The 20,702-nt window shown below is 42.3% G+C and overlaps 2 long non-coding RNA genes across 3 annotated transcripts; both read right to left on the reverse strand.

The window, feature by feature from the left end:
• Nucleotides 1-5,699: 5,699 nt before the first annotated feature.
• LOC137859418 (uncharacterized) lies at nt 5,700-12,923 on the reverse strand. 2 transcript variants are annotated; one of them, XR_011098265.1, is made up of 4 exons: nt 12,748-12,923; nt 10,687-10,834; nt 6,568-6,632; nt 5,700-6,135 (listed from the first exon to the last, which is right to left on the reverse strand). It is a non-coding gene; the product is annotated as an uncharacterized lncRNA (long non-coding RNA). The 2 variants fall into 2 exon arrangements; XR_011098264.1 differs by lacking the exon at nt 10,687-10,834.
• Nucleotides 12,924-13,824: 901 nt separating this feature from the next.
• On the reverse strand, nt 13,825-19,619 carry LOC137859426 (uncharacterized). The gene is made up of 3 exons (XR_011098269.1): nt 19,380-19,619; nt 15,773-16,018; nt 13,825-15,577 (listed from the first exon to the last, which is right to left on the reverse strand). It is a non-coding gene; the product is annotated as an uncharacterized lncRNA (long non-coding RNA).
• Nucleotides 19,620-20,702: the final 1,083 nt, after the last annotated feature.

Consider the following 20,702-nt stretch of genomic DNA (forward strand, 5'->3'; position numbering starts at 1 on the left):
GCGTAAGCACAACTGCCAGTGCATCTGTGACAAAGATGGATAATTAACGGTCCTGGGAGAAACCTGCAGAAGCACAGTCTTCTCTCCTGCCTTTCATGTTCCTTCAAGTAACCGCTACAGGGATCCCAAATACAAACAGCAGCAGCAGTGGCCAGAACTGTGCAGCAACGCTTCGAGTCAGGAGCCCGAGCCCAAGTTCAGAGAGTAACTTGGAGCATGCTTAAAGTTATCCCGATAGAAAATCAGTGTAAAACACACATGCAATGTTTCCTTGGTATGGTACCAATATACCTCTTAATGAAGTCTGTAGCTTCTGGACTACGCACAGCTGACTGCTCATTCCGCTTTTTTTTTTTTTGCACGTGCAGGCAGCTTTGGGAGAACCCCAAGGAAGAGCCCCCCCAAGCTCTGCAGCCTGTGCCAGGGCTGCGGCACGGCACAGCACAAATGAAGCATTCTCTGACGTCCAGGTTGTGCTGCACAACTCCAGCTTACATCTCTTTGTTTGGTTTTGTCACCTTCAGAAAAATATTGCTTAAGTGCCTTAAGTAGGAATTCCTGAAGGTTATTGGAATCTCTACCAATTCCACTTCTGTCTGATCCAGCGCTGATTATACATTCAATCAACACGCTTTTGTCACGTGCTCAGAGCTACATCTGTTAAAATAGCTCTGCATTTTATTCCACGACTGAAATGAAGCTTGATAGGATCAGCTTTATGGGTTTATCTTTGTTATTTTAAAATTAGATTTGTTTTCCATATACTTTCTGGTGCTCAGAGTTTGCTCTGAAGTACATTAAGTTAAGCCTTTAAAGACACATTCTTTATAGAACTCTCTTCTGTTAACTCTTGTTGCTTTTCTGTTCCGCTATTTTTAAACCAAAAACAAAGCATTTCATCCCAAGTATTCTAACTTTTTCTTGAATCAATCAATTTATCTGGTATGAAGGCAAGGGCACTAAGCTCCTCTGTCAGTCTGGAAATTGATTCACCAGTTGGGCAGAGATCCATCTGAAATAGCCATAGTGAAAAGTCCAAGGCTGCTTTCCAGTTAATCTCACATCCTTATCCATGGACAACAGCTCCGGCCACAGCCATCCTAGCACTCCTGACTACTTTCCTCTTATTTATCACTGTGTAAGCTGAAATTTAAGCCATGGATCTTGTTAATGAATCAAGGATCTTTATTAATATTTCTCCACAAGTTATTTTTACTGTAAATTTTAAAACATTTTTTATGTCTCTGTAATGCTCAATATGTTCACTGGCATTTAGGCTCCAAAAAGCCAGTGGGAAAATTAGATGTACTTTAAATTAGGCAGCACTGACCATCTGGTTTTGGTGGTTTTGTGTTTTTAAACAGCAGCCACATTGGCTCAGGATATTCCAATAACTGCTCAGCCAAGAGGTCCATCAGTTGTGCTCCTTCCAGTGTTTGGGTTCTGCACAACCCGTAAGTAAATGTCCTATTAATTTCCCTTACAATGACATAACTAGGCAATTTAAAATACAGTTTTAAGCTGTACTTTAAAATAACTTAACCATTTATCAATAGTTTAATCATTTAAATGATACAACCCTGGTTATGGCAACCATTACCCAAACTGTGCCTCCTACTATTGGACATCCTACTATAATCTCCATTTAAGAGAGCAAGGAAACCATCTCAATACGACTGGGCAGGAAAGAGCTTCCTTGCTGTCCTCCCTGTTCATGAATTATTTGTGTACTACACCTCTTTTTATTTATAAGAAAAGAAACCATAATGACCTGAAGAAGCTCCAGGGGCATTGCCTTACTCAGGGAGCAGTCAAAAATAGGACAGATTCCACCTCCACCACCCCTCACACACACACAGTAAATTACTGTCCTTTTCTTCATCCTTCAGAATTTTATATTTGGACAGCTTGGTTTAATTGCAGCAGGTTTGGGGCTTGCTCATACAACGGTCATAAAAGACCATCAAAAAAAAAAAAAGTGTCCTGAATCAACTCTGTTGATATCTGAAAGAGTGACAGAGGTGGACTGATGCAGCACTGAGAGCGTATTTCTGGAAATATTCCCATTTGGAAAAATAAGGAAAATTAAGGGGAAAAAGGTTAAATTTCCATTAATGGGTAGCCAACTTGTGTCCACTTTACTTCAAGAGCTACAAATCTAGATCTGCGAGAGTACTGCAAGGCAGATGAAGTCCTATTATGTTGCAGCACTGAGAGACGCGAGGTTTGTCAGCTCAGTGAACCGTTCGCTCCTAAAATAAATGAGCGGTTTATTGACCTTTCGGTGATTGAGACAAAACTGAAAGCCAAAAATACCCCGGCAGCAGGCAGGCCACACGGGTGATCGCTCAGCAGTCCCCAGCTCGCGCAGGGAGCGCAGCCCTGAAGGTCACCGCGGTGGAACAGGGATCGCATCGACCTGCTGAAAACTTCTGCCAAGAAACCCAGGGGTTTTGCTTTTATGCTCACTTAACTCCTTGCTCATTTTTTGTTATGACCACATATATCTGCTCCTTCAGCTTCACTGCAATACACCAGGAGCTCCACGGCTTTGCAAGAAATAGGGCCATTATCTCCCCATCCTGGAATTATTTTCACACGCCGCGATTCTCTCCCTTCTCCAGACGTGCCGTCAGTTTCAGTGGGAATAGCCATAACACTAAAGTTAGCTGTGCTCAACCTCAGAGCTTTAAAAGGTGCCCAAAACTCAGCATATACCTGGGGACAGCACCTTTGGCTGTCTTGGCCTCGTTTCCACTTTGGCAAGGACTTGCAGCTGCAGCTATAATGTATGCATGTCATGGCTTGTGAGCTGTGCTGCTGGCATGCTACACTGATTTTGTAGATAAACATGTATGAATAGTTACAAAATACATCTTCAAAATACTAGAAAGCAAGGAATTTAAGAGTGATTTGGAAAACTGGGCCGAGAAAACACCTGGTTTGGGTTGGTTTTCGCTGAGGGGGAAAGAAACTCCTTGTTGGCAGCTAGAGCCTGGCAGAGGAAAAATCCTAGATGTACCTCAGTGTTAGCTCTGCACAAAGGTTTTAGACCAGTGGCATCATTTCTGCTCCAAGTGGTTCCACCCCGCACAATGAGTTTGTTTTGTGCAGAGCAAAAGCACCAGACTACGCAGCCTGGGAGTCAGGATGGTCCCCCTGGCTCACTGGGCCCAGAAATAAAGCCACAATTCGCATCCTGGCTTATCCCCAGGGGTACATAGTAATAATCCTGCAATTTAAGTATAGTAAAAACTGTTTTCTGGCTATGGACATGACCTTGCCCTTACCCATAGCTTGGGATGCTTAACACCTGTTCTTACCCCATGTGTGGGCTTTGCAGAAGGGATGGCAATCTGTATGCTCGTGTCCTCCTCACCGCGAGGAATGCATCTGAGGATTTGTGTAACCACTGATATCCCAGCTCAGAGATGCACACACAGGCCCATGCAACCCACCCAGACTCAGGTACTGATCTGCTGCTAGCAACAGCAAGCCCCAAATTCCTGCTTTCCAGAGTGAAAGGGGACTGGGTTGAGTTGTAGCTGTCTTCCCCTGCAAGCCCCTCCTGGCACAGCGACACAGCCGTGAGTCCCCGCTGCCTCTCCGCAGCCACAGCCACCAGCACTGCTGGCTGCCAGCAGCTCCCGAGGAGGTGTGCGAGGAGAGGAACGGCTCTCCCAGCAGAAGAAGCCACTCTATTTAATGTCTTATACTGCCACCATCTGAAAACTCGCTCGTTCGGAAACTCAGCTAATGGCTGTCACACACCGTCCACTCCGTCCCAGTCACAATAAAGAAACTTCAGCTGAGGCAATAAAGCGGCAAACACAGAAGGAAACAAAAATGATGAAAGAGGGGCATGACAAAGTGGAGCTGCTGAATACAATTTGTCTCCCCGATTTCACTCACTGCACAAGTTAATAGAAACAGACAAAGGTTTATATCCATTTTATGGACTGGGATGTGGTCATAAAGGTAATTCCTGTTAAATGCCAGTTAAATGCCACCAGCACTCACCCCGGGAATTTCATTCACAGAACTTAGAAGCTTCTTTGCAAACAAAATAGTACTGCTGGCTGCCACAGAGTGCATGGGCGTTTATGCATAATTTAGCACAGGTTCTCCAAAGAGCAGGAATTACAGGATAGCATGTGGCAGGGTATTAAAATCCGAGCCACTCAAAAATTGTCCTTGACAAAGACAGCTGAGTAACCACAAAAAGGGGGAAATGATGCAGTCAATGCACTCTTCAGTCTGACAGACGATGACTCTGTCTTTTCAGAAAACAGGGATGCTATTACCTTTGTTTCTCATTTCAGGCTTGGAAAGTGTTCAACCACTTCCTGCAGCAAGTGCAAAGAAAATTTTGTTCACAGTTCAAGGCCTGGAGCTCCGGAGCCTGCTTTTGCTGTAGCCCAAGCCAACTCACGTAACACGGGACATTGCAGCGCACAAAACCAGGCAAGGACTGAATTTACAATGCAGACAGCACTCCGAACTCCTCGCTAGCACTAAAAATAGCTGCTGACATCAGACAGCAGCACTGGGGAGCTTCCAGCCAGAGCTTCCAGCGCAGGAGCGCATCAGCGCCGCGGTGCCTGGGGCTGCAGGAGGCACTGGCCCCAGGGGCAGGGGCTGCCTGACCCCAGCCACGGGACAGCAGAAAAGGGACCCCCACAGCAAGAGCCTGCCCCAGCTTGGTCAACATCCCTGCACTGAGCTGTGCAATGCCTGCCCGGGTGGCAAGGGCTGAGATGTAAATATGGAGAGAAATTACAAGGCAGGAAGTTTCTCTTCTGCAGTGCTTAGAAGAATGGATTTTATGCAGCTGCTCTGTGAAGCTTTACACCACTTCAACTACTTTTGGAAAATCCAGAGGATATGGAATAGCAAAAGGAGCCCTCAGTATCACCGACATGGCGAGGTAGTTTAAACGAGTGCATGGCAGTGCTCCCTGCTCGAATGTGATCTTTCCATGGAATGGGAACCTTTATAACCTTTATAACCCCTGGCACACCCCATCAGGCTCAGTGAGACCAGAAACCTCCCGCATGCAGAGGGAGCAAAGAACACTCAGCACTGGCAGGACTGATCTGAGGATGCACAGATCATTTAATTCTGGGTGTGTTTGATAAGGAAATGGTTATCTTTGCAATTCTGTCAGCTTTATGATTGACTTTGACATTTTAATATCCTATTTCAAAGAGTTAATGAATAGGTTGTCTTCAGGGCTTCAGCAAATTGCATAAAAGAGAGGATTTACAAATGAAATTGGGATACAGCAGGAATTCAGCACTGCTAACCTCAGCTCAGGAGGCTGAAATGAGTCACAATTCATGTTGGCACAGTGAATGAATTTCTTTAACATCTCTTTACTATAAGATGTATGACTCTCTGCTTACTGCCTTGACAAGAGAACCATCAACATCACCTCACGATACAATGCTAAAGAACAAACCCCCAGAAGTTAACTTCTGCAGAACCATTTGTTCTTATGTATTGACAAGGGAGAGGGAGCTGAGTGCTTTCCTTGGTGAGAGGTAGAGATCTTCTACAAGTTAGTCTTATTTTCCACCAAAGAGGAACAACAAATGCAGATTCAAGGGGGGACAGTTTATTAAAAAAAAAAAAAAATCATCACTCCTGCCAAAAGAAGTTGACTCTGAACATTTGTATTCATCTACTTCGTTGCCATCTCAATGTTCAAGTGTATTTACTTAGGAGGGCTGAAACAGAGACAGATTACATGCTTTGGCAGATGCTTCATACACCTTTTAGCTAAGGCTATTTTCAGCATGACCCAAATAAGCAACACCGGAGTCAGTGGGAAAGGCATTATTCAGAGATCTGTGCTGACTGTTACAATAATCATCTCATTCAAGGTGCGATTGACCATCTGTCACTGAGCTTGGGGATTTTTCCATTGAAACATTTATAAATAGTCAATTATTTAAGTGTTTAAAATTAGAAGACATTTGGGAAAGGAACATCAAGCAACTTGGCATGTATTTCTCAGCATCCTCCTCCTCGCAGCTCTCAGCTGCTCGGCGCTGCTATGAACTCTGGTTATAATAAAGCCACGTCCTCACTGTGAAGGCTTCCCCGCTATCCAACTCTTAGAGGTACCCAGCTCTGGAAAAAAAAATAATCCAACAGCCATGTGCTCAATTAGTTATTGCTGTAGAAGAAACCTTGATGAAAAGACAATGATAAAATATTGCATGGAGTAGCTGCGAAATACCAGGGGGAGAGAAAAGGAAAAAAAACATGAATGAGAACTAGCTCTAAGCTTGAACTCAACAGCATCGGTTTAGCTAGTTGGGAAAGCCACCTTTGCTCGAATGTCACTGCAAGTGAACGACAGCACCTCCAGAGGAACTAAATCTCATCAGCACAAACACAAATAAAAGCAGGGCTCAGAGGTTTCTCCCCTTCCCAGTGGTAGCCCGCTGCCTGCTGGAGCACGCTCGCAGCACATTTCCCTCCCACAAACACTGCACTGAAGTTCTTGGGTTTGCCCCCAGCACTTCACACTTTTCATAAGGAAGCCACTGCTTTGCTTACCAATGTCACCTTAATGTCTTTTTCACAACATGAGCCTCTTTTGCTTCGGGATATTTCAAGATTGCCTGCAATAAATATGGACACAAATGTATTCATTTGGAAGTTGTATTTGTCATTCACTGTTACCACTGCTACGGAAGCTAGGAAGACATTCATCTACAAATTTCTTACTAGAGATTTCTTCACCGAAGACAGGTACTTGATCTTCCAGTACACTTTTTTGCCTTTTATAAAATAAATACATGAAACAATATATAATTCAGTCTTATTTTATGTTCAGTGGAAAGACATCCATACTCCGAGAAGTTATGCGCTACCAACCTGTCTCCTCAGTCTAAGAAAGAAATTAAACCTCCTTCCTGGCAACCCCTTATAAACTGCTTTTCAGAGTGTTCCCAGACCGTGGATGCCACAAGGACCCTGTCCACAGGACAGGGACTTCCTCACAAGGACCTCCCTGCCCCAGGCTGAGAGACCTTCACACCTACACACTCAGGTGTCTGCTAAGCCCCAGGCCACCGCCTTTAAAATCCCACTGCTTCCAACCCTGCTACTGACAGAGGCTCTCAGCCTTCCGAGGAGGGATGCACCTTTCAAACAGGCTACCTCTGTTTAATAACCTTCTTCACCAGCCCAAATGCTCCTTAAATTGGCTCTATTACCCGAACCAGGCCAAATACCCACGGTACTGTGGCATTATATCCTAGACTGACTCATCCAAGCCCTTCCCAAACACTGCAGATATGAGCAGCTTGATTATATTCCACAGCAAAATGGTACAGGAAGCCCCCAGAATAATAAGATCTCTGCATAATCCTGAATTTCATTATGTGCGCTTACATTAAACAGAAGCTTTAGAAAAATCTACTTTTTCTAAGAGACTGGACAGGGTCAGTGTTTTGGATGGAGACAAGGAAGGAAGCAACCCCAAGAAGGATGGAACACTTCTGCACTAAAACCCTCCTGAATATTAATGAAGCCATCACCAAAGAAGCTCCAGCATTAATGAGTAGCATGATAAAATATGACTTCAGCTTATGACATGTTCAATCGCTCATTTAATTTTTATAGGAGTTGATTAAGATGCCTTCACTTGAAATTTATACTGTTTACTATAAAACATTACCCTTTTCTTCAAAAATCTATCGAGACAAACCACACATTTACCAAGCCGTTAAGTAAATAGTATTAAATCAACAATACCCAGGATCCCAAAATGCAGGTCATTTCCATGTATATTGATTTTATTTCCATTTGCTACAATAAAAGTTTTGTCTCCAAGCAAGAAAAAAAAAGCTGTTTTATCAAATTGTTTCAGTTCCTGAAATGCTGTAGTTCTGCAGTCACTACACAGGGCAAACCTGCCCTAAGTGCTTTCCGCCAGACATGCCTCCAAGAGCCGACTGAGCCGAGTTCTGCACAAAATAAGGCCTGAGTGGATACCTGCCCAGGGGACAGCAGAAAAGGAACAGAGAAGCCATGGCAGGCAGCAAAGCAACATCAGTGAGACACTGCTCTTAGTGCTAAAACACATGCACGACTACTTCTGACATATGCCAGAGCTTTGTGGGCAGCCTGCACGAATGCAAAGGCATTTCCCTTTGTGCAGTAGGCTCTGTGGCAAGAAACCCGCAGGCAGGACTAACCTCACTTTCTCCCAGAACGTGTGCCCCAGGCACTGCCCATCGCTCCTCCCCAGCAGCTCCAAGCAAGCGCCAAGCCCCTCATAGCTCCAAACCTCACTCCGTGCTCCATCACCCCTTCTGCATGCTGTGACCCCACAGGGCACTCATCACCACCAGATAATCATTGTGTTCCTTAACTAACAGCAAAGGCAACAGGTGAGCTGGATCCATCGAGCAGCTGGATGTCAGTGCCAGAAGACTTGTGTCTTTACCCAGGCAAGTCACATTTTATTTCAGCAGGCATTCTGCCCCCAATCATAGCAGAGAGGGTCATACCAGTTATTTGACTCTGGATCAAATTTGTCCACTCTCCTACTGCTCCTCCTCACAGAAGCCCATCTCAGTTTCTCACATTTCCATTCACTGATCTTTTTTCATAATTAGGTATTCTGAGATGCTTGGAAGAGTTGCAGTTCTCTAAGTGTTCCTCATTAATATGTCAATGTATTATAGTTCTTATTACTTCAGTCTGGTGCTGGGTCTTCAGTAAGGTTGGAGTATACTTCAGGCTAAACAAGTTATAAATATTCCAGTTCTGACTTTGCACTGCTGAGTTACTGCAGGCCATTTAATTTCCTGGTATCTGAAAGCCCATACCTTGAGAATGAGTGAGAAACTAAGGGATTCACGGAGAATACAAAATGATGAAAAGGTCAAGCTTCTGTCACACCTTGCACAACCATAATGAAGCCATGAGATGAACACATCTTTGTCCTTGCAAAGACAAAACAAAACCAGGCTTGTCCTTTCAAACCATGTAAGAGGAGTTTCCTCATTAATATACATCCTGAATTCGTATTTGCCCATCACCACTTAAAATTCAAAAGATATTTATTAACTAGTAATTTCAATTAGGATGGTCCTGGATGAAAACTATTTAAAAGCACATTTTGTGAGTGTTTGATTTAGTCTGTCCTTTTGCCAAAGGAATAAAGAACTGCTCGCTTTTCCAATCTATAACAATCATTTTTGGTTCAGATACAGTAAACTAAAATTTAATTGCTATGCAGCCTAACACAGTCCACAAGATCTATATTATTCAATATTTTTCCAGAGGTTTTGCATACATAGACCCAACCGCTTTCTTTTTCTGAGTTTTATAAGCTGATAGTTTATCCTTCATTATAATAAGGACAGCAATCAAAGGAGGTTACACAGCCACTGCCTTGGAACACCATCAGATGCTCTTGTATTTAATCAACACCAAATACATGCAATAAAGCCACCGGCCAAATCCCAGCCCCATCAGCACAGCACAGCTGCCTCAAGTGCTCTCCTAGTTGAGTGTTACAGCCAAGGGCTTTAGATTCCTCCAGAAGTTTTTCTAGCACAAACCAAACGGGTATGAGGGATGGAGAAGGGATGATGTAGATATTACTCCAGGAGTTTTTTGTACTACAGAGCAGCCTCACCTTCAGTAGGCTTCTATTTGCAGTACAGATAACACCATTGCTTCAGACATGGCCACAGTTTTGTTTATGTTTGGGGACAGGTCCGTGCTCCTCCTTGTCAACAAAGTCAGAAAGGCAGCAAGGAGCCTTGGTGCAGACAAAGCTGAGGTGCTGCCAGAGGACTGAACTATGACAGTCTCTGTAATTCAGGTCAACTGACCCCCTTTGAAGTTTGAATGGGAATACTCTATTTTAATTTGAGTTACAATCTGAAAAGCCAAACAAATGTGCTCTTCTGCATAGTCAATAGGCAACAATCCCTAGCACAGCAGTCAAACGGCACCCAGATGTGCTCCCTCCACTCTGATCCAGCCTCTGTCTTCTGTAACCACAGAGACACAACACAGTACTGCTACTGATAAAAACAGAGCTTTTCGGGCAAAAATATGCCTGGGGAGTAGATGGGAGATAACACTACTGTGCTTCTGAGTAACTGGAGTACTTCCTGCATACTGATAAATGCCAGAATCTTTCAGATTGTCTGACTTATCAGGCTGATCATTTATCTGCCCAAGACGAAAATAAACCAATTAGTGGATGAAGAGACTGAAATTCAACACCCCCCCCTTTTTTTTTTGAATGAGCCCCCAGAAACAGAGCACCAAATCCTTGACTGTTCCAGCATAGCCTCATGAATAGCCACAGACTTGCCTCAGAAATTGGACATTAGCGCCTATTGCTGTGTATAAAATGCCTCCTTTTAAGAATTATTTTCAGCTTTGTTAAACAATAATACTGCTTGACAACATTATTGTTCTCACTTCGGTCTTTTCAGCAGCACTGAAACTGAGCAATTCTTGCACCTGGAATTGTCTATGTCTACATGTGCTCCTAGCCTGAGCAGCAGTAGGGTGATGCCTTCTCATTCCCATCAACAGGGCATCAGCTGGGTGTATCTGCTTTTTGCATGGCACTACATTTTGATGCTGTTAATTATCAGCAATTTACATGAAAATTGTGGGGCTTTGTCTTTTATTCCTCACCTACACTTAGTACTGGTGATAAGGTTCAGAAAGCTGCCTTGCCCTTCCTCTTCCTCCCAGAAGAAAATATGCAAGAGATTACTGTAGGCAGAATTTTTCAGTTGACTTCACTGGGCCGTAACAGAAACAGGTGGAATGTTCCAAGTTCCTGGAAGATTCAACATGTTTTCCAAAACAAATACCCAGCAAAATTACCCATTAACTAAAATACATTACTTGCAAGGGATAACTGTCAATAGCAGTGTCTTCCTGAAATCCAGCCTGTTCAAATGAACATTGTTTGAACTTCAGTGTCAGGTATCTGTTGGATAAGAGCTGCAACAGCACTCAGCATTTAGCACTCAAGCTTCCAGTATTAAAACAACCCATCACAGGGAGAAGGAGAAAGAATCATTCTTCAAAAGTTTCTCTTTAGATTGCTTGCAATGGCTCAGGTTTTTCATTAGGTACAAGTGCACTAAATACATGGCAATTGGCTCAATTTCTTGTTTTGTGATTTAATTAGCCTTGAAGATAAGATGAAGTGCAAGCCCTCTGCAGCTGAAGGAAGAAAAGATTTTTATTCCTGAGCTTAGAGTATTCTCAGTGAACAATGACACTGTAACCACTGCTTCTTCTCCCACTGCAGCCCAGGTAGCCCATACACCAGTTGATGCGGCAGGGAACAGAGAAGCTGCAATGCACAAAGCTGAGCACTCGTGGGCAAAGAAGTTCCTCAGCAGAAATTGCTGCTCAAGTAGCAGACAGGGATCTCGAGTATTTTGCACATTGTGTTCCACCACAGTTGTCTGATAGTGAGCTGATGGTGACATTTCATACTTATATTTCAGCAGCTTAATCCTGGCATAACATATTTAAAGAACATTTTACAAGAGGCAAGCAAGTGTAATTCAATACAGTAAAAAGCATCAAAGCTGTGAAAGTGGAATGAAAGCACAAATACTGGAAGGGTAAACTGAGAAGCAGCTACTGAGGGCAAGGAGTCTGTAAGCAGCAGGTGGAGCAAGCCTCACTGTGCCCAGAACCACGACTGCAGCAGTTTCTCAGACAAAGTCAGAGGAACTTGTTTGTTGGGAAGCCAATGTAAATAAAATCAGATTCAATCAGAGACTTTATCTGTGTTCTAGGTATAAACAAGTTCAGAGAAAAAAAAAAAAAAGAAAGAAAGAAAAGAAAAAAAGTATTTATTCTGCCAAAAGATATTTTTTTTTTAATTCTAAACCCAAGTTTTCAAAAACAAAACAAAAATACTAACAACAAAAGAATTAGCTTCAGATTTATTCTTTGTGCAGAATAAAATTTCTCCTAACCCCATGTGGCTAAGGAGTACATGCATATTTATCAACTATGCGGGAAGTTTTGCTACATCTGTTATCAGTTTTTACATGATGCTGCGTAAGAGCATCCCGGGCCAAGTAGGTCACATAAATGACAACCCATATACTGATCATCCCAAAGCCCTCTCAAGCTCCATTTAGCAGAAAGATCCCGATCTATCCAGATGCCAGCAGCCCCTGGTGCAGCTCGGAGTGCCATTTGCTCAGCTCAGCAAGGGCTGCTCTCCAGCAGAGCATTGGTAAGTACCAGCTACAGGAGGGAGATGAGAGGCAGAGCCTTTCAGTACTTATTTTCCAGGTACAATCAGACTGATACATCACGTTCTCTGGCAGCTGCCAGTCTCACAAGGAAAAAATTGCAATTTTGATGCCAGGCTTACTAGACAGGCTCTCTTAAAATGAAGAAGCTCCATGGTGTTTTTAGACACTGTGTACTGCCGTGATACATGAGGGCTGACAATTCTGAAGAGAAAAAGGGTTTCAGAGAACCAAGCTTTGTCATGATAGAAATAAGCTTAAGAGAGACTTCCATACCTCCACATCCGTAATCACTTTAAGCTAACACTGTTTCTAGGGTAATGATTTCCAAAGTATTGAGAAAAGCAGCCCAGACAATGCTTAATCTCTGTTTTCAGAAGCAAAATGACTTAGAAACACACAGCATCCAGTGAGACTCCCAGAGACGAGGACATGCTCAGGTGAAAAGGCTCCAGCCAAGGCTTACCTGGCTCACAGCATCTCACTGTCCCCTCCCCGGCTGCACAAAGCTCCCTTGGGCTGAGCACCACTGAAAAACCAAATGTGGTTTCAGTCCTGTCTGATTCAAGCCTTAATCCAAAATACAGCCCACCTAAGGTTGCTCTCTGCCAAACCCCTCTCACTGGATCACATCAGACCCAACCCTGGTCTGAAAGACCTGACCTAAGTGTAACCCTCCCATATTTCTAGGCTGCACCCAAACCTCAGGGTTTAATGCACACCTGTATGCAATCAGGTCTCCTTGCAGCCTAATCCCTCTCTGCTTGCCCTCCTCTATTCTTGCAACCAATACAATTCAGCTGGAGCAGGACATTTATCCTGAGGAATTTACAGGCTTTGACTAGACCTTGTGCTGGGAGAATAACCAGATTGACAGTGTGATTGACAAGGGCAAGAAGTATATCATGAATTTTTTAACTTGTTAGTGGCTTATAGACATATTAAAAAAAAAAAAAAATGTTAACTCCAAGCAGATAGACCTCCAGTAATCAGCAAGCCCCAATGCCCCCAGCACACAGGGAGCCCAGCAGCACCCTGTTGGGTGGACGGTGTCCCCTGGGGGGACAGTGGCCCTGTGTGCCTGGGAGAGCAGCAGAAAGAGGGAACAGGGCCCCAGAAAGGCCTGAAGAAAAAACCTTGGCCAAAAAGTGGGGAACTCTCCAACAGCAGAGGGTCCCGAGGCACCAGCCGCAGGATGTGGCACCCAGCACAGCTGGCACCAGGGGCTGAGGGCTGTGCTGCCAGCCCTGCTCCAAGCATGGGGGCTGCAGCCCCACACCAACCGAACGCTTCCTGCTCTCCTCTTCTGCTTACAAAGAGCTGCACCAAGCTCCGCTGGCTGCTCGTGCTTACCTTCCTCCTTGCAAACTGCATGTCTCTGATCCCGCCTCCCCCAAGAGTTACAGAGTGCCAGCTGGGATGTACAAAGGGAATAAGAGGTGAAAAAAAAAACACAGCGTTTTCTGAAACAAGCACCAAAATTGATGTGCAGCTTTCCAGGAAAAGAACAGCATAGGGATAATGAGGTTTTAAGTAGGTACCATGGTTTATTACAAATTTATCTTTATTCATAAAATCTCCCACTAGTAATATTCCTGGCTGTAGTAGGGAATACAATATCAAATTAAGTTCCAAATACTTGAATACAGTCAACCACTAAACCACAGCGCAATCACTTTAACAAAGTGATCCAACATAATTAATTCTTATTTTCATAAAATAAAATTAATCTTCCAATAACATTGGATCGCAATACCACGTTGGAGATCCTCAAGGTGTCGTGGCAGTTTATGGCTTTAATGTACGTCACAACTATAATTTTGCTTTTAGTACATAAAGGATGTGGATTGATTTCTTGTTTGGCTGAGCAGCAAGTCAGAGGAGGCAGGGATGGAGGAAATTCAATCGGACGGTCCTTTATACTCAGGTACAGATATGGGAGATTAATTGAACAGAGGTCCCTTACTCATGTTTATCTCCCAGTGCCATGCCCTTCATGACATCAAGGTCTCAGTGGGATCCCAGAGACAGTTGTACACGACTATGACTTAACCCTCAAGCTGGGTATTCAATTTAGCGTCAGCGAATGTATGGCAACACATGAAAGAGGGCGATTTGGGGACAAAACCATAGCATTCAGCTCAATGCAGCTGCTGTCCTCTCTGTAACTAGGTTTGTGCTGTGCTAACCAAAGCTTTTTTTGCTTAGTTTTAGATGAAGAAGTTTCTGAACAAACCGTGCTGTACGTGTTCCCTCCATCATGATCCGCGGCTGCCAGAGCATGTCCAATTATTCCATTGAGTTCAGCAGTTTCAAAGGTTGTTTAGATGTATGTGTGCCAACTGCTTCCCTTTGACTTGCTTACTTTGTTAAGAGGTATAAGGGATAGGAAGAAAGAAGCCATCTAATTATTTGTTACCTGACAGGAAAAAAAAAAAATTGCATACCAAGGTGTCTGGGTTAAACGGGGAATGAACGGTTTTCGCTTTCCTACAGAAGAGGGAGAGCAATGACAAGGCATGGGTATGAGGAACAACACATCTCAGGGCAGGGGTTAACAGAAATCTTGTTTTACATATTGATCTGAATTCACGATAGCGCCTGTTTCTCCAGTGCAGGGAAAGATCGGTGAAATTTTCAAAACCTTTGCACAGTTTCAATGCAGATCGTTGTCATTTGCACTCCTGACAACAGCGGCTTGGTGCGGGTGTTGCCTTCAGAGGTGGACTGGCTTAGGTGTATTGCCATTAAACGGTGACAGTGACATCACCTCCCTTTTTTACCAATTAACCTTTAACTTAGCAGCAAGATGACAGCCTAGACCTGTTAGAGGAAATGGGATAACAGAGCCTTTAGGAAGAATGAGATACTGGTCTCCCTGGCCCTGTTACAACCCCACTACACTGCAGATGCTGGGTGGTGTGGGCCAGATGACATCCAGGTGGTGAGCTCACACACAGCCCAGAAGAGGAGCAGAACTTGCCTTTTCCCCGCAGTGGGAAATTGCGTATTTGTAAAAAGTGCAGGTTTAATTTTTATTTTTTTTCCATTTATTTTTCAAGTCCACTCCCTTCCAACAGGTAGTTAAAGCATATCAAAATTATTTCTTTCCCTCTAAGAAGTTTTCCAGTTGCATTAACAGATTCTGCTCACTGAGCTTCTGAAACGAGCTGTTGGTGATACGCCTTGTGCATTTCTTCCTCTTGGCTTGCTACTTCCTTGCTCACAGCTCTGCTGGAAAATGTAAGAAATCGGGCGCTTGAAGTGATGGCCACTTAGCATAGCTGAGGAAATCACTGTATCATGAAAAGTGGAAAAAAGACATTATAAAGAAGGAATAGACGGCTTTGTCTTGTCTGCTCTTCAGCCAGATCTGGACAAAAGAGAAATATGCAGCACTGAGCAAAGCAGGGAGAGCCACGATATTGTCCCAGCTCAGACCTTCAGAAACTGCAAATTGCTTTTTCTGCAATTTTAGATTTTTTACTTACATGTTCCATCTTTAGTAGCCAGCCAAAATTTTATACATGTTATACTTATCACAGCTGCTTTCTTGATTCAGGTGTGGTAGAAGAACATTTTCCAGTTCTGGTCACCACTAAGTCACCTTACAAAGCAGTTCAAGTCTACAGAGGTCAACAGGCACTTGCTGTGGCAGAATGTTTTGTTTTGTTTTTCAATACCAAAAGTCCTCAACAAATTTGTAAGGTTCAGGGTTTGAATCTGTTCCACCTCACCTGTAAGGTAATATAATAAATATAATAAAATGTAAAAAAATAATATTTATAATTATTATATATAATATAATATATATAATATTATATCATATATATATTTATAATGTAAATATGTAAATCAAATATAATCAAATGTTTTACTAAGATAACTGAACAGTCATGTAGAGTAACCCAAGCTGACTTTGGCATTAACAGATCTGGTAAATGGCAAAATTAATCTTAAGACTCTTTATCCACATTTGTGGCGTAGGTTTCCTGGAGGTGATGAAGCTGGGTTATAGGAGGTAGACAAACCAATGAACAGTGAAAAATCAGTCTTAAGCAGGCTGAAACTAGGCATGTAAAGGAAAAGTTCCCTTTGTAGTATTGTTGTTACTATTATGCATGGCTGAAGCATCAAGTGGAAAATGATTGTTTGACTGCTGAGGTGGCTGCTCCCAGGAAGGTATAAAACATCAATTTTCCTCTTGGGAATACTTCCAAGAAAGGAAACAAAATAAAATAAGCAGTTAAAAACATGAAGATGTATACAAAAGGGATGTTTTTAAAAGTTAATATTTTATGACTATTACTGGTATGCTCTTAAAAATATACTATATAAAAATCTTCCAAGACACAGAAAGACTGTACTTAAAAAGACACCCAACTTAACAGCAATACTTTTTTTCTGGTCGTTTCTGTTTTTCTTCCTTTTGCTGTAGTTCACAAGAAATTATTCACTGCTTCCCTGTAGGCTTAGCCTTATCCTTCCCATCAGGTTCATTTACTCCTTTCCTTCAGAGGTGAGCTCTGCTCAGATTTCAGATCACTACTTTATCACTCTAAGGAGGAGAAAGCCCTTTCTGGACAGTGAGTAAGGGACTATTTTGCAGAGGTAGTAACAGGAAAATAAATGTGTCTGGTAGTGAGGATGTGAAAAGCAGAGGAGTCAGCACTCCTGGGCTCAATTGAAAGCACAGCATCTGTGTGCAACCCTGAGCACTTTATCTGCCTTATTTAGCTTCCCCATCTGTAAAATGGGAATAGTAGCCTCACAGGATTGTCCCAAATCTTCATTAATTAATACTTACATGAGTTAAGGATCTTTAAATCTCAGATCACGTTCAACTACTAAACATATTACTAAAACAAGGAGAAATAAAAGTCAGATATCAGTAGGATAAGGGACTGAAAGGGACTTAAACCCCTAAAGCACCTCATATTCTCGGTGGGATTACACAGATCTGAACCATCGTCCATCCTGCTCTCCAAGCAGCAGTGCAGAGCCTCAGCCTCCATGGGCAAATTGTGCCAGTGCCCAAGTGCTCTTAAATACAGCAGAAAACATTTATTAATAACTAAAGAATTCTCCTTTGCTGCAATTTGAGCCTATCTGTTTTCACACTGCCCTGAGTGGACATGGATAACGGCTTAATGCTTTGTTCTGTGCAATATGCTTTTACATAATTAAAGACTTCTCATGTCCCTCCTCGGGATTCTTGCCTCTAGACTGAACAACACCGGTGCTTTCTTTTTTTCCTCATTAGCATGTACAAGCATTTTCCTGGGAACTGTCTAGAATAATCCTACTCTTCTGCATCACTGCCTGCGTTATTAAGGAGAGTGTGAACAGGAGAATTATTCTCAGAGTATTCCACAAATTCTTGCTCAGTTAAGCCTTCCCCAGGGTAAACGGTCTTATGAGATGCAGAGTAAATACTGTGAGGATTAGTCTCAAAATGTTTCTCAACTTTGAAAACTAGCATTAGTCCAAATCGGTCATAACCATGCTTGGCCTGGTTAAGTCTCTGGGTTTTAACAAATATTTTCACATAGGAAATGATCTCTAGGAATGATTTTTAGTCCGGGAGTTCATTGCTTTATGAGATAGATGAGTTTAACGTTTGAATAAACAGACTTGGTCCCTCTTAGGGATAAGGCTATATTACTGTTCTGTCGTGTACCTGAGAGACTGGACCTTGTGAAACAGTGGCTGGGGGGTGGGGGACAGATGGAGGTGCATCTGGATCAATTATTTAATTAAAGGAGGAGAAGGAAGGATACATTTTCTTCCTGTGTAGCCGTGTTTAACTTACTGTTTGCTTTTCTTCATTCAATAAAACCCATACATGGGTAAATACACAGATTACTAAAACAGTCAAGCTACAAAGAGAACCACCGTAAGTTTCAGCTATTTTGTTAAAAACAGTTTTTCTTCTGCATTCATGAAGTACCAAGAAGTTGACAGTCCCAAACTCTGAACAAGTACTACCAATACAAACAGGTATTTTAATAACTGGCTTCTGTACACGGCTCATTCAGATGGAATGAGGCACAGTCATCTGGAAAGCTTTCTGAAGACCTGCTTTTCCTCTGTTGTAAATTAGTTGGGTCTCTTTTAAAGCAGAGTCCTTATTCTGAAAAATGTTCGTGTGCATAGGGAGGAGATCTAAGAGCTGGAATAATTGGACTTACCTGTTTGATGACCCTGAATTCCTGATGCTTGTAAACCTACTTTATTTCCCTCTGTTTTTTCAAAAACACAGGACTTAAATTGATAGCAACCTCAGGACATGCAATGCAGAACAATAAGCAAGCAGTAAGTACACTTGACTTTTAGAGCACAGATTAATATTACCGTGTTCCTTAGCTGAAAATTGCCCTTCTGACAAATTTTCTCTGGCTATTTTTCCCCACTATATTGTGGTTGTCTGAGGGAGTAAGAGTCTATTCTAAGAATTCTTATAATATATTTATCTGGAGAGACTAGGAATAAACCTTATTCGAATGAACACCGGTTCTCCTGAGACAGCAGCAAAGAGAAGGTTTTGTCACACAATAAAGTGGAAAATAAAGACAATTTTTTATTTTGATTTAAAAAATCTTGCTAGAAGGTTGCACGGCGTTATGTTCTTTCTATAAAGTCATTCTTAATTTTCTTTCAAAATATTTTGTTTTTAGAATATGAAAGAAAAATATGAGCATTTACAAAATAAAATGACATTGTAAATATAAGTTCTATACATGTGTTTGCATAATTATTATATTGTGCAGTAAAATGTCTAATCAGCCAGACATCTCTAAATAAAAGAGCAAAAACACTTCTACATATGCTATGAAGGAAGGAAGGCACAGAACGTGGTTCCACTAGAGAGGCTTTGTGTTTTGTTTTTTTTCCTAATTAGTATAAATTTTGCAGTTCTGTAAGTTTTCAAAGCATGGTTTGAAGTCCTCTCAGTCTTTCCATCTGAAGGAATTTGAGGCACTGCATCAGGGGACCTGGCACCTACACTTCACAGCAGGTGTAGGAGTGTGTCAAAATATAAAATGATACTTCTGACTACTTCCAGCGAGAAATAAATAGCATGTTACTCTGGCTCACCTTTACTCACAGGCCACAGCTGCTTTCCATCTTCTGGGTGTTTTGGCTTCTCCAGTGCTGCCACCTGCCCCATACCTTTCTTTTTAACATCTCAGCAAACCTCGACGTGCATGAGTAGTGAACACATAAGACTACAGAAACCTCTACCTTTCAAATCCTTCTCAAGACTGAAATTTCCTACTCCTTTGCAGAAGATACGTCTGAAATAAGAAATCATAAAGAAAGCAATAGCAAAAGCAAAGAGTTTTTTTTAGCAGACATCTCCTGCACACCAAGAAGGATTGCTCCAGCAGGTCATCCAGGCCATAGCCTCTTGACCCCAATTGAAGAATGATGCTGAGCAGCCTCTGAATTGACAGAAAAAGACTCCAAAGGTCACACTATCATTCTGCAAGGAAATTTCTCCCAGACTTCAGATCCAGCAGTCAGCTGAACCTGTGTTTGTCAGCCAGAAAGCCAAAGACACAAAAATTCAGGTTATGCTCTGAGATGTAAATGATAGATGAAACATTTTTGGTTTTGTTTTTAAAACTACACATTTTCAAAAAAATTGATAGCTTTTCTTCAACCTATTCATAATGTACATTCTCTAGATTTCCAATTAAGCTTTTTTTTTTTTTTTTTTTTTTTTTTTGGCTCGTCCCTACATTGAAACTTGCAATTTTCCTCAAAATGAGCTGTTTAAGAGACCTGATTAGATTGTTTAACAATGATGCTTGAGTTGACACCATCATTAAAGCTGAGTGTTAAAGTCTGCATTGAAATATTGCCATAACACCAATGCCTTGCAGTTCTGTAATGTGCACTCTCATAAGATGCTTCCTCATGTTGTCCCATAAGTGCAAATAGGATTCATTTTCCTCCTGCCCGGGAACTGTGAAGACGTGTGATTCCTGTTATACTTTATCAAATGTTGTTAATAGCATTGCAGTTTGTCATAAGTAAATGACTCATCTGAAGCTGCTGACTGAAAATACATAGAAGACAAAAGTCTCTTATCCACATAAGCAGCAAGCACAAATCTCCTGCTAAATTCGGGTGAAACGGGCCACACTATTAAGGAATCAAGGTGGGAATGTGCAAATGAAGAGGAAACTAAGAGGAAGGTGTTGTCAGTCTGTTACACATGATCTGTAAAACACTTGTGCCTCTGCACATCCGAGACTGCAGATACCCAGGAGCTGCATTTCTGATTTGGCTAGGAGCTTCTTCTAGCACAACCTGCCTCAGCCAGGCTGAGACCAGGTGTTTTGGAGGAATGTGCAGGTACAGAAGCAGAGTAATAAAAGAAGAAAATCTTAAAAATCTCCTTTACAGTCCTGT

This window comes from Anas acuta, chromosome 7, assembly GCF_963932015.1.
Source record: "Anas acuta chromosome 7, bAnaAcu1.1, whole genome shotgun sequence".
Classification (NCBI taxonomy): Eukaryota; Metazoa; Chordata; class Aves; order Anseriformes; family Anatidae; genus Anas; species Anas acuta.